The sequence below is a fragment of the Mastomys coucha genome, unplaced genomic scaffold (genome assembly GCF_008632895.1).
Source record: "Mastomys coucha isolate ucsf_1 unplaced genomic scaffold, UCSF_Mcou_1 pScaffold12, whole genome shotgun sequence".
Taxonomy (NCBI): Eukaryota; Metazoa; Chordata; class Mammalia; order Rodentia; family Muridae; genus Mastomys; species Mastomys coucha.
In genome coordinates, this window is record NW_022196894.1 from 76,413,061 (window position 1) to 76,428,344 (window position 15,284).

Sequence of the window (15,284 nt, forward strand, 5' to 3'; positions counted from 1 at the left end):
TCTCAATGGAGCATGAAATAAGGCATGTCATCGTGTCACCACATGCTAGGAAGAAGTTTTCTTAGGCCCTTGTCCTTTCAGCACAGTGCATTGGCTTCACGAAGATTGAGATTCTCCATCTCTGTGACTCATCCACCTCCCTGTTTCCATCACTGTTAAATGCTCTGCTTCTGCAGTTCCACAGTAATACCAAATTGCTACCTTGTGAGGAATACGTGTAAACTTCTTAAGTATCTCATATGAAAGTGAAATCTCATGAAAGGCTAATTATTATAGTGTAGCGAAAATACCATTTCTCAATAGGGAGAAGACATTAAAAAGACACAAAAATTCATGTACCATCAGCATCATCTTTAAATACTTATTCCTTATAAGTAACAATGGAATTATTACACTAATATTAATCATAAAGAACAAAGGAGAACTAAAATCTTTCAAAAATCACTTTAAAAATACTTGGCAAACATTTGTTTAGAATATGTTATTCTTTTAGGATAGGATACTTACTAAAATTTATAAGACTTATATATATAATTCTGCCTGGAAAAATCTCAAAGTTACTTTTACTTTGCAGGCTTTGCCTCAATTTTTGCATAATTACTCCCTGTGTAATAATAAAGGCATCATCACCATATTATGTTTATTCAGTCCTTTTGATTAATGAAGAATGCCTATGTCTGACCCTATTACGGTAAATTCTAAGAACATCTATTTCAAATATGGGGTTTATTGAGAAGCAATAATTACGAATGCTTTGAAATACATTGTTCATACAACAAAGGATTCATCTTTTTCTTTATATATTAGAAGTTATCCTTTACATAATAGAAAATGCTATTTCTGTCCTTCAGCTTTCTATACAGTATTTTCAGAATGCATTTTAAAATTTTAGTTTGAGGGCTAGGGAGATTGCTCAGTTCCTTACATGCTTTCTTTACAAGAAGGAGAACTTGAGTTCAGACCTCAGAACCCAAGTGAAGAAAGTCCAGGGATGACAATGTATGCTTCCAATGGAAGACAGTGATAGGTGGACCCTTGATACTCCCTTGTGTGCAGGCAGAGCATAACTGATGAGTTTTAAGACAGTAAAAAGCTCTGTTTCTAATGAATTAATTGACCAATTAAGACTTTAGACTTTAGAATAGTTCAAAAGTATTTGAATATACTCTGAATAACATGAGTGAAAGAAAAAAACTAAAGATGTTTCAGTATATGAAATACAGGTATTCATACTCTGATATCAGAAGAACAAGGAGACAATGTCATGTTATTTATTAAACATTGAATTCATATTATGCTAATAAGGTATTTTTGCAAAGAGAAAGATGGTTTATGTATGCTCCAGAATTTGCTGCATAGCTTTTCCACAGGTTTATCTCTAATGCTAGCAAAAATTCAAAAAAATCTGTACTAAGAAACCTTGTAGGATTTGCTTAATTAAAGTGCATTACATTCAGAATCATATTACATTGTTGGTGAGGAGAAATTTTATTGCTTTAATTCCAAAACAAATGTGCTTGGTATTAATAGACTCCTCTCTAGATAGAAAACTTATCTATGTAATGAATACAACATGTAGATTAAGAACTGAGTAAATTATCTAATGTTCTCTTATTAAGAGATGTGTCGATTTCTTGGGAAGTTCTTACTAAGAATTGTTCATCATTTTCTTACCTCGACTCACAAACTTTTCTTTCCCAGTATTGTGGCTTAAAACCAGAGCCTTTTACATGCTAGTCATGCTCTCTACTTTTGAACTACATGTTTAGACTCTCAAGCCATGAAATGAAATTCTTCAAATAATTCTCCCATTGTGTCTATTTTTTGACAGATTTTCTTTCAACAACATCAAATGCATGTTTAAGGAATATAATTTTCAAAGTAATAAAAATACAAAAAATATCAGGAAAATTATATACCAACTGCAAATTCTTCAACTTCTTAAAGAACCTAGAAGACAAATTTACAAATTTTAATTAAATTTGAATGCCATATATAAAGCATTAGTAGTAAGATGGACATTGATGAAGGATCTGCTTTAAGCTGATGTTTGGTATTTTAATGAGAATGTCAAGTCTGACATATCCAATTTTCTTTATCCACTTAGAGTTTTGAAAAACATATGCATTTATTTCACATTTTCCTGCCTTTTAATGTGACTACAAATGAGGTTTTTAAAACATGAGAGCATTTGGGAGATTGCTCAGTCTATAAATTTTGTGTCTTGCAAACATGAAGATCTGAATTTGAATGCCTAGGAACCATGTAATGTCTGGTATGACAGTGCAATGTGGAAATCATAGAGACCCTGTGGTTAGATGGGTGGGAGAGGCTGGCTAATCATTAGAAGCTTGCATGAGGCACAGGAAACCAAACCTGGTGTACTCTTACTCATTGGCCAATAACAACAACAAGAGAAAAAGAATACCAAGATGACCTTATGTCAAATAAGATTGAAGACAAGGACCAAAACTTAAGGTTATTCAAATTTACATGCATACATGCATGACACACACAGACACAGACACAGACACACACACACACACACACTCACAGAGAGAGGGAGAGACAGAGAGACAGAGACAGAGACAGAGACAGAGAGGCAGAGAGAGAGAGAGACAGACAAACAGATAGACACAGACAGACACAGAGAGACAGAGAGACAGAAAGAATAAAAAAGAACTGCTTTCATTGGTAAAGATTTTTAACTTTATTTTAGTCAATAAACTCGACAGCACATATAAAGAATATAATAAATATTGTATTTTGTATTTGTAAATATTGTATATATAAAGAGTACAATAAATATTTCTGAGACTATATTATAGCATCTCAAACATCGTTCAAGAGGACTCTTCAAAAAAATTATGAATCCATTTATGCTTTACTTAGAGCACAAGTAACTGAAGCATGCAATGCATTTCTCTGAGGAATTATAAATTTGACTATTATTTTCTATAACTGGGTACTCAGTGTTTAAAAGTCTATATATAACCTAAATATGTGTACAGTTTCAATCATTCTAAGTTTTGTTCTGGCTAATGGTTGGATTTCAGAACACAATGCATTAATATTTTTATAAGCAGGTATTTTTGTATGAAATAGAGAATAAATCTCAATTATACTAGCATACTATATTCAAAATTGCAGATAATGGTGGATATTTAAAAATTGTGTTTAAAGCTAAGTAAAGACACTTAAGTACTTTACTGTTACCAAGTATCCAAATAAGATACTAACCTTATTAATAATGATTTACTATAAGAATTCACTAGCCAGTAAAATTTATTTCCAGATTGTGGATATACAATATTGAAATGGTAAGAGCTGTTATCATTTTAATAGCAGACTTTGATTAAGAAACATGAGCTTAGCTACTACAATATCTGTGTTTCAATTACATACATTGATGTCACAGATGTGAGTTATAGTGATTTGCTCAACTAAGGTAGCCTGTCTGGCCTTCCTGCTGTCTGCAGAGAAACATATTGACATAAAAGCAACATGATCACCTTGACCTTTAACAGAGAATGGACTCTTGTAGGAACCAGATAGGGAAGTCATGTGATCTGAATCCTTCTTACAAGGAAAGAGCTGAGGTCAGGGAAATACACCTCTATGAGTCAAACAGCAGAACCCTGTAGAAGCCTGTGTCAGAGCACTAGGCATCATTCTGTCTACTTGTTTTGTGATAGAATCTCTTTTCTTCCTACACCTACGCTTTCCAATAAGGAACATTAATCAGACCTATATTTTGCTCTTTGAGCCTTCAGTCCTCATACTGTGAAAGAAAGAAAACTCTTTTCTTCATACTTATCGTATTTCAGGTGTTTAATATAATAGTATATTCAGTGTATATCCCATCATATACTACATATAATATAATATATATTAATTATATATCTATATATACATAAATATTTAACAATATAACTATATCTTATATATAAATATATATGCCTGTATATGCACATATATACATATATATATATATATATATATATATATATATATATATATATATATATATATATAGATTGTATAATATATGCTCTACAGGGTCCTGCTCTCTTAGAACATAGCCCAGGAGATCTTTGTTCCCCTCTAAGGGCAATATCCATGTGACCTAAGGACCTTTCATTTGGCCAAATCTCTTATTGCATTCCACTCCTTCACAGAATGTCACACTGAGAATCAAGGTCTCATTTCATGGACCTCAGAACTGAAAACCTTTGCTTAGCTGAAATAATTTTGCAATAAGAACATGCAGGAATTAATCATCTTTCAAACGTATTTGCTTCCTAACTTCCATTGTAGAATGAGAGGCTATGAAGGCTGATGAGGAAGAAAATTATATTATACCTTTTTATTATATATTTATATTTATTATATATTATGCCTTTTTATTTACTTTATATCCTGGTCGCGTCTCCTCTCCCACTTCTTCCCAGTCTTTCCCTCTCAACTCCTCTTTTCCCCAATCCACTACTCCTCCCTGTTTCCTCAAAAGAAGGGAGACTTTCAATAGATATTAAACAGCCTTGGCATGTTAAGTTATAGTAAGACTAGGTACATCTTAATCTATTGGGACTAGAGAGGGCAACCCAGTTAGGTGTAAGGGACCCAAAGGCAGGCAATGTAGTCAGAGCCACTGTTAGCATGTTAGGAGTTCCATGTGAAGACACAGCTATACAACTGTTACAAATGTGCCCAGGGTCTAGGTTCATCCCATGCCTGCTCTCTGGTTGGCAGTTCAGGATCCATATGCATCCATGGACCCAAGTTAACTGATTCTGTAGGGCTGTTTTCCACAGTGTCCTTTACCCCTCTGGCTCCTTCAGTCCTTCCTCTACCTCTTTTTCTATTTTAATTATGTGATTACATTTTTATATCTCAGTGATCTATATTTTTTAGAGTTACAGGTTGCATATAGAAAGAACAAAAATATTCATAAATACATTTGTTACAGTAAGTATATTTATTATAATTTATCATGCATCATGAATATATATCATAAATTACATATGTAATATACATATGTATATATAATAAACAAAAAAGAACAAGTGGAAGCACAATGGACTAAAGAAAAATACTTTTAACCTTTCAAAGGGCTGTAATAATGTCTACTATTTAATTTTCTCCTCACCTATATTATCCATTTCAATCTGTTTTCCATATTCATTATCACTAGAAATATTCTCCATAAATAGGAAGCCTACATTTATGGATTAGTGTATGTTTTTAATGAGTCCCCAAGTTCCACTTAATGTTTGGTTGTGGGTCTCTGCATCTGTTTTCATCAATTGCTGAGTGAAACCTCTCTGATGTCTGTTATGCTAGGTTCCTATCTGTCAGTACAGTAGAATATCATTAGTAGTATAAGTGGTGGGCTCCTTCTCATGTTATGGGTTTTCAGCTGGGACAGTATTTTATTGCTCCTTCCCCTACATTTTGCTCCATCCTTTACTCATGCACATTTTGTGGGCAGGAAAAATTGTGGTTCTAAGATTTTGTAGCTTTTTTAGTATCCCAGTCCTTCCACTGGAGGTCTTGCATAGTTAAAGGAGATGGCCTGTGCTGGCTCCATATTCCCCAATTTCTAGTAGTCTTAGCGAGGCTCACCCTCCAAGAATCCTGTGAGTTTCCATTTTCCAATGTTTCTAGCTTGTCCCTGAGAAGCTACCCCACAATCCAGTTGTATCTCCTTAGTACTCTATCACTCCCTCCTTTCCCCACATTATTGCTCCTGTTCCCATTCCCATGTCCTTCCCTACCTAGATCCTTCCCTCCCTCCACCTTTGATATCTAATCTATTTCTTTTTCTTAGTTAGATTTAAGATTCCCCACTTAGGCCTTCATTGTTATTTCTTTGGTCTGTGTTTTGTAGCAGGTTTGTCCTGTATTTTATGAAAACTATCCACTCTTAAGTGAGTACATACCCTTTGGTTGGTGGTTTAGTCCCTTGGAGCTCTGGGAGTACAGGTTATTTCATATTGTTGTTCCTCCTATGGGGTGCAAACCCCTTCAGCTCCTTGGGTCCTTTCTCTAGCTCCTTCACTGGGGACACAGTGCTCAGTCCAATGGAGAGTACACATGGTGGGACTCATGGCTCCAGCTGCATATGTAGCAGAGGATGGCCTAGTCGATCACCAATGGGTGGAGAGGCCCTTGGTCCTGTGAAGGTTTTATGCCCCAGTGTAGGGGAATGCTAGAGCCAGGAAGCAGGTGAGGGTGGGTTGGTGAGCAGGGGAAGAGGGGAGGAAATAGAGGGTATTTCAGAGGGGAATCCAGGAAAAGGGAGAACATTTGAAATATAAATAAAGAAACTATCTAATTTTAAAAAGTGAGTACATAGCATGTTTATCTTTCTGAATCTGGGTTAACTCACTCAGGATAATCTTATCTAATTCCATCAATTTGCCTGGAGATTTTATGATGTCATTTTTTTTTAATGGCTGAGTAATATACCACTGTGCAAATGTACCACATGTTTTTAAATCCATTCTTTGGTTGAGGGATATCTGGGTTGTTTCCATTTCTCGTTATGAATAAAGCTGCTATGAATATAGCTTAGCAAGTGTCTTGTGGTATAGTGAAGTTTCTATATGTCCAGGAGTTGTGTAGCTGGGTCTTAACATTAGAAACCTGTCCAATTCTCTGAGAAACTGTCAAATTGATTTCCAAAGTGGTTTTACCAGCTTTCACTTTCACCAGAAATGAAGGTACGTATCACTACCAGCATAGGATGTCACTTGAGTTTTGATCTTAGACATTCTGACAGGTATAAGTTGGAATTTCAGCACCATTTTGATTTTGAATAAGAATTTTAAACATTACTTTAAGTGTTTCTCGGTCATTTCTGTGTCGAGTATTCTTTGTTTAGATGAGTACCACCAATTTTGGTTGGGTTGTTTGTTTCTCAGTGTGTAGTTTCTTGGTTGCTTTATATATTTTGGACGTTAGCTCTCTGTCAGATGTAGAGTTGGTAAATCTTTTCCCATTCTTTAGGCTGCTCTTTTGTCTTTTTGACAGTGTCCTTTGCCTATAGAAGCTTTTTAGTTTCATGAGGTCCTACTTATTAATTTTGATCTTAGTGTATGAGATCTTGGTATAATGATCAGGAAATCATTTGCTGTCCCAATGGGTTTAAGGATTATTTTTCCACTTTTTATTCTATCAGATTTAATATCCTAAGGTCTTTGATCTACTTGGGCTTCAGTTTTGTTCAGGGTGATAGATATGGAAGTATTTGCATTCTTCTGCAGGCAAGCATCCAGTTAGACCAGCATTATTGGTTGAAGATGCTTTCAATTTTTCTACTGTTACCATTTTTACTCCTTCATTAATAATCAAGTGACCATAGAGTATGGATTCACTTATGGTTCTTCAACTTGATTCCATTGATCAACCTTTTTTTCTTATGTGATTACAATATGAACATTACTACTATTGCTCTGTAGTATATCTTGAAATCAGGGATGGTAATATCTTCAGAAGTAGTTTTATTTTACAAGATAGTACTATTTATATGTGAAAACATTTAAAAAACCCTGCAGTTACCCCTCTATTTCCTGAATCTTAATACTTTTGAATCCTGCTTCATTTACTCTTTGTTCAAGCCACCTGACTTTCCCTTCTCTCATATTTTTCTTGGATCATTTACCTTCACTATGTTTCATGTAATCTTTTGATATAAAAATTTTCAGTTTATATTAAAACAGTATTAACCATCATTTTTATCCACAGTTTCCCAGGAAAATATACTTAGATATACAATTCAGTGAACATGCAATAATATAAATATCTTCAATATAATTTAAGATCTATTGCATTGAGGCATATGATGGGATTCTGTTATATGTTTTTGAAAATATAACACATTGAGATCATCATGAGATATTGATATGTCAGGCCTTTATTCATTATTTGGAACTATAATTTAATTGAGTATCTCTATAATAAATGTGAATATACCAAACATGGTACCCTTACATTAACATCTTTAAAAACACCTGTTGCATACACAAAGGTTTCTTATTTTAAAATAATTTCTAGCATGAGAAAGCCAATGATCATTATTGGAAACGGGGAAAAAAGGCAAGGGTAGTATGTATATATGTATGTATGTATGTATGTATGTATGTATTTATTTATTTGGGGAAGTCTAGAAATTATGGGCCGGGTAAGACCAGTTAGGGTAAGGATCAGAAGAACTATAAGACATGACAGGTTCAAAAGCAGGTTACACACTATGGATAACTCGTGGTCAGTTATGATAAGGAAAATGGGTAATATATAGTAAATTCAGAAGAGGTTTCTGGTGTGAGAATGTAAAAACAATTGAGCTTAATATTTATTATCCAATAAGGAAAGATTGATCATTGAAAAATGGAGATGGGACTTTAATTGCTTTGGGTTATCCAGGCACAGGAAGCCCAATTGCTGGAAGAAACAATCTCAAACAAAATATTAAAGTTGACTGGGATGTGTTGAAAGAGAAATCACTGTGAAAAGGATTAATCACAACAGTATTTCCACACTAAGGTTAAGCTTCATTGAGAGGCATTGTGTAGCATTTACAATGTGTGGGTTTGCTTCCCTTGGATTAAACCAGAACTGTACAATATGTTTTTAAAATGAAGTATAAACTTGAAACCATCATCAACAATACCTCACCTTTTCCTGAATGCTGAGTACATTCTGTACATAAGACAGACTGGGAAGTGGCCAAGTCAATTTACTGAAAGAAATTCCCACACCCTTGTTTATATTTAACAGGATTGCAGCAGGGTTGTTTATATCATTATAGTTCTAATTTCCTGAAGCTTTCTCATCTGCCATAAAAACTCCCTCAGTGGCTTTAACCAAGAGGAACTGCCATGTTTATAATAAATTCTAATTCTCAAATACAATATTGAGCCACGTTTGGCCAAGAATATATTTATACAAAATAAACATTTCTGTAAACATCATAGGTCAACCTTCAGTAGTTTTGTCAAATATTTTACCCCTGTGAATTTATACTGTTTAAAATATTCTGGGACTTCCCTTAAATAATGTATACTATTTTTAAAGTTATTAATCATTTTATTGGTTTACATTTCAAATGTTAGCCCAGCTCCCTGTCACCTATTCAGCTTGGGATAAGCCCTTCTGACATTCTGCATTCCCAAGCTGCTGTGACTACACCCCAACTGGAGAACTGAACAAAGACCCAAAGAACTCTGAAAACTAAGGTTTAGTTTAATGAGTAACCAAACAAGATAGACCAATTGTGTAAGAATGAATGAGCCTATGGCCATTCTACTCACAGATTAGTATCCTTTTAATGGTGCCATATAGTACATAAGTCTTAAAATTTTTAGTTTTCTTCATAGTCTGTAGCATCTTGAGTTTAATTCATTTTTCTAATTACTAAAAATACTGAACACACCATTATATTCCATTATTACTCATGACTTACTTTATTTTTTAATTTTAATTTTTTATATTTTAGTAAACTTATTTGTTTACATCACTAGTGATTGACAGCAGTTTTTCCATATGAATTCATATGAAAATAACTATTAATTTTCCCTAGATTAATTTTTACTATTCATTTGTTTCTCAACAAAATTTTTATTAATTCTTTGAGAATTTCATAGACTGTATTTTCATTATGGATCTCATAACTACCTTCTCTACCTTCCCCACCTAACACACTCTTCTTTGAATTTTCTTTTATCTTCTATTCTTTTTTTAAACCCATGAGTACAAATAGCATTGCCCAATTTCTCCTAGGCCTTTGACCTGTCCATTTGTATTGTCAGTTCTTAGGAAGCATATGATTAAAGAAATCTGATTCTACCTTTCCCAGCAGCTATCAAATGCCAATATCTCCTTATTTAGGAATGGATTTCGATTGCATTTTGTGTTCTTCCTGTAGGACTTTCTTTGGCTTGAGTTTTCACATAGTCTTTGGCATACTGCTACGATCACTTGTATATACAGCTATCTAGTGGTGTCCATAAAACATTACTTTCTGGATGTTATTCATTACCTTTGGCTCTTAAATATTTCCACACCCTTTTCTACTAAGATACATACATATATATATACACACACACTACACACACACACACACACACACACACACACACATATATATATATATACATATATGTATATGTATATATATATATATAAACTCTTTGGGTCTGAAATGTACATCATATTTATGTCTAAGGACTTCATAATCTCTTCTTATGTGCTTGTTCTTGAGTGCCTCTTTGTTAATTGCCATCTAATGCAGGAAGAATATTCTCTGATAAGGACAGAGAGATCACTGACTGAAGAGTGTGGTACATTGAATGAGAATGACCTAAATCAGAATATAAAATTGTAAACTTAGTTTGCACTTGATGAGCAGTTTGGGGGCAGAGGTTTAAGAGGTTTGACCTTGTGGGAGGCAGTGAAGAGGTGGCACTTGGGATAGATTTTGAGTTTTCAAATATCCACTGTAGACTCAATCTCTCAGTCTCTCTCTGTCTCTGTCTCTCTCCCTCTCTGTCATGCTTGCTGTCTACAGGTCGAGCTGTATCTCAGTTATTTCCTCAGCTTTACTCTCTGCCATAACAGACAACCTCTCTGAAACTAAGCAATCTCTCAATTAAGTGTGTTATTTATGAGTTATCTTGCTTCTGATGACTCTTCACAGCAACTGTGACTAAGACAATGTGTAGAGCATCAAGTGATTAGAAGTTATTCAATACTATGTCTGTTTACCAGAATAGTATTTGTCTCATATCTAGAGCCTATGGTCATTCTACTCACAGATTAGTATCCTTTTAATGGTGTTAGTGCAGTTTCCCTCTCACAGAAAGAAATTTCACCTCATCAGAAAACATTTAGTTTATAGCTTAACATTCATTTCATTCTTACACAATGGGTCTATCTTGTTTGGTTACTCATTAAACTCAACCTTAGTTTTCAGAGTTCTTTGGGTCTTTGTTCAGTTCTCTAGTTGGGGTGTAGTCACAGCAACTTGGGAATGCAGAATGTTGGAAGGGCTTATCCTAAGCTGCCATCAGGTGCCGGGCTTCAGGGAAGTGTCAAGCATCATTTAGGGTGTGGGAAAAACATTCTAAGATGTTGAGGGCTGAAGCTGGGGTTTCCTGACTCCAGGGTTCCAGTCGCTCCTGGAAAATCACACAGAGAAGTCTGAACAAAATGTCAGGGCTCCATGGGCCAGGAATGAGCCCGGAACTGAGGTCTCCCAAACTTCTGGTCATCCAGGCATTATTGAGTCTCCAGGAGATGGGAGGAGAGTCAGTGGGCCCACAGGCTAAGAACAACAATGAGCCTGGGGTTGGAGAAATTGGAGCTCCTGCTTAGTTCATTTGGCGATTTCCTTACCTTGGCCACATTTGTCTGGGAGGGAAGAGAGGCCTTCTATGGGAGACTTAGGATGTGACTCTAAAGTTAAAGCCTTTTCCACTCTCCCCATAGTGGGGTTCTCGATGAAATAGACAGTCTGTGTTTTTCCATACAGATAATTGACTATTCATCATGGAAAATGGATGCATACCCCCTTCTCAGAATGGACCAGAGATTAAATACTTTTTTGCAGATGGGAATGTCCTGGAAGGTAAGATTATTGGCTAAAACCTAAGGGGCTCTAGATAGCTCCTTAGCATAGAGAACTCTGTTCTGGAGCTATGTGACTATATGTAATATTTTCTTATGTGGGAAGTATGATACATGTTTTAGGACAGGAATCTGGCAGGGAACAGGGGTGCACCAACCATCTCAGCTGGGTACCTGGCTTCTAGGGTCTCAGACATGCTCTAACCTACCTTTCTGGAATGGTCCATTGTCCCACAGGGTTCACACGTGAGTGACAGGATTACCTTTCTCATCTGGTATTATGCCTAGCACCTTCCTGAAAGCAGTTCGGGATGGATGAAATTTCGAGGTGAATACTAACTTGATTTCTCCCTGTTCCATTACTCAGTGAAACTTTCTACTTAACAATAAGGTCTTTCTTGTGGTCAAATTGTGAAAGGTAACCAATAATTTTAAAAATACACTGTAAAACTTGAGGGTGTGGGTTTGAGACCCCATCGGCCAACTATCAGGAATCATCATAGGACAAGCTAATAATTAGCAGATGATCTTCATGAGATGAATCTGCCTTGGATTAATGATCCACAGCATATTTGCTCTGATAGCCAAGGCCCAGAAGAAATTTAATTTATGAAAGATTTATGCTATTAATATGCTTATATATATACACACTATATATATACACATATATCTATATCTACATCTACATCTATATCCATATTTATATCTATCTATCTATCTATCTATCTATCTATCTATCTATCTATATCACTAGGGTTTAGCCAACCCTTTCAAGCATATCTCTGCAAAATTACAAAGATTTACTGTCTTGTAGTGATGCTATATAGACAAATAGATGATTTCTTAATTCTTAATGATGATCCTATAAAAATTCCTAAGATTATATCAGTATTTATTAAGCTCTTCTATAGTGGGAGGGTTAATAGGTATTTTCTGATAGTTAAAACTGCAATGAGAACTCTGCAAGTCTCCAAGTGTCACCAGTTAATTGTTTCTGAGATAGTAAGTAGACATTCTATTACTTAGAGCACATTCCAAAGGGTTGTAAAAGCCACTAATCAAAGGTCCTAAAAAGGGAACTGCGATTTATTTTAGGTGCTAGGACAGAAGATATAATATTGACTGAGTTTATCTATGAAAAACTTCACTAATAAGTTATTGTTTTTAACTCTCTATGAATCTGTTTATCTGTGACAGGTGATGAATGTTTAGTCAGATAATTATCCCTAATGGGTACGCATGTAAACATACTCTGTTATAAACTTCTTAATTCAATTGATCATTTGAATTCATGTATAAACTTGTGATGAACTTTTTACCATGTGATCATGTATTCTGAAATATGTATAAGTGCTGAGGATAAAGAGAGGAATCAGAACTGTGCTGAAGACACTTTCTGAGACAGATCTGACCTCAAGAGGAACTTAGAAGTAAAGGCATAGCATTGGGAGTCATAGTATTGAGTGGAAGGGCATTATTGTGACATCAGAGCAGGAGGAGAGAGAACAATTTGAAAGAGAATGCAGAGTGGAATAACTTAGAATCTATATGGCAAGTCAAAATACTACAAGAGCAATATGCACAATGCTAAGGAGAAGAGAAAATAAGAAGAAGCTACAGCAAGAACCAAAGCAGCAGGCAGGCTTCTTCATACCATGGAACAGAACAGGTCTTTTCTTAATAGCAAGGAAGGTTTAGTCTTATTAAAGAAAACAAAACTTTGTTCTTAGAGATTTGGGTTTAATTCATTTAGTAATAAAAGGGTAGAAGCTTTTTCTTTCTCTATGCAATAAAGATTGGAGCTCATTTTTATCTGGAATGAGTGAGTTCTTTCTGCACTGGCACTTGGCCTTTTGCCCCATATGCATATGTAACATGAATGTGTGTGTATAAGTACCTAATTATGAGAATGTATGTAAACTGGGCCCAACTGGTTCAAATAGAGATTTAAGAAATGTGTATGCATGAGCCTGTATATGAATTTATGTGAGCATAATCCATATTTGCTTGTATAAAAGGTTTTCCTTGTGCACATGTGGTTCTCTTTTCCTGGTTCAAGAAGTTTACTGCTCCAAAAGTCTGTCCCCCACTACCCTGACAAGCAAGAGGGATTTGGATAAAACAGAAAAGGCTCTAGCAATTAATCTTGCTGTTAGGCTACAGGTGTTAATCACCTAAGCCAGCAGCCTTTAACCCTCAGAAAGAGCAAGAAAGTTTTTAGGACTTTTTCAAAGTTATCATCAGCATTCAGTATAGTTAGAGTGCTAGAACATCCAGAGACCATCAGTCTTTAAAGCCACAGCTGTGTCTGACTCTGTCTAGTTTCAACCTGCTCCAGGCTGGATGCTCTCAGCAGCCAACAGCAAACACATTCTTGGTATTGGAGTTTTCATTTACTAGCATGAGTTATCTAGTTGAAGTATTGCATCCTCATTATTCACAATAGGCAAGTTTTAATGCCTCCCCCCTTTTTGGGTGGGGAGGGCAGATTTCAGTGCAGTGTTTCACTGGGAATCCTTGGTTTTTCTAGAACTTTCTCTGTTCAAGGAAGCCAAGACTGTCCTTGAACCCAGAGATTTGCATGCTTCTGTTTTCCAAGTGCTGAGATTAAAGGTGTGTGTCATTCTGGTGGCTTTAAAACACTCTTTATATGTGCATATGCATGTACTTTAGGAAGCTTCTATAATAGGAGTTTTCTATACAACTTTTCAGAAGGTCTTTATTATTTATTGTCCCTCATAGTATTCCTTTCTGTTTACTCATGCTGGTCAGCAGTTTTTGCTATCTGTTTTCCAGTGTGCATATCTTTATCTTATTTTGATGGTAAAAAGTTCTTGAACTCAGTATTGTCCAGAAGTTTTAAGGTTTTACCTTTATATTAGTTGTATTGTTTGTTATAGCTGGCTTAGTGTAGTATATATTATAAGGTGGGAGCACAGTGTTAATATTCTCTAAACATACTCCACTTCTGCCATTGCACACCTCCCAACAATGTCTGGAAATCATAGCCTCATCAATTCAATCTTTCCTCTTTTGAAGAATAAGGACTAGAGTGTATACCATCTCAAGAAATGATGCATGTTATTTTTCCTTTGATGGGTATGTGTCTGCCATCCTATTGCCCTCCTGCCTAGTTTTGGTTTGAAGACTATTTCTTTCAGATATTAAAACAGTTATATCTGCTTGTTTCTTGGGTCTATTTGCCTGAATAACATGAAATAAACTGTCTGTAAAACATTTGGATTTATAAACTGGATACTTACACTGTTCAAGACTGAAAACTCTTTTATTTAGTTCATTAAAGCCATTCTTTACTCTGTATGCTCCTCAAGCTAACAGACATCCAGGTTTTAATTGTTATTATTTGATAGATTTTTGTTATTTGTTTTTGAAAGTATGTGAAATATAATTTTTATTACCTGTACTCTAAAATTGATATGAAGTTCTGTGTGTTAAGTTTGAAAGTTTAAAAATTTGTTAGTTATAAATTTCTATCATTCAATTCTTATCTTCTTAAGTAACCTATAATCAAATGATGTTTTCCATATTTATTATTCTTTTCAAAAAGTCAAATATTAAAGATATTTCTTTTTTAAATGAGCAATAAATTATAAATATTTGTATTTATTTTAAAACTTCAATAATGCAGATAATTT

At 34.9% G+C, this 15,284-nt stretch overlaps 1 long non-coding RNA gene across 3 annotated transcripts in view; it reads left to right on the forward strand.

Annotated features, from left to right (window-relative positions):
- Window positions 1–11,070: 11,070 nt before the first annotated feature.
- The window catches only part of LOC116086511, a 43,777-nt gene continuing 39,563 nt past the window's right edge, over window positions 11,071–15,284 (forward strand). For all 3 annotated transcript variants that reach the window (XR_004116965.1, XR_004116967.1, XR_004116966.1), the window contains exons 1-2: window positions 11,071–11,252; window positions 11,534–11,629. This is a non-coding gene — a long non-coding RNA (uncharacterized LOC116086511). The remainder of the gene's footprint in view (window positions 11,253–11,533; window positions 11,630–15,284) is intronic.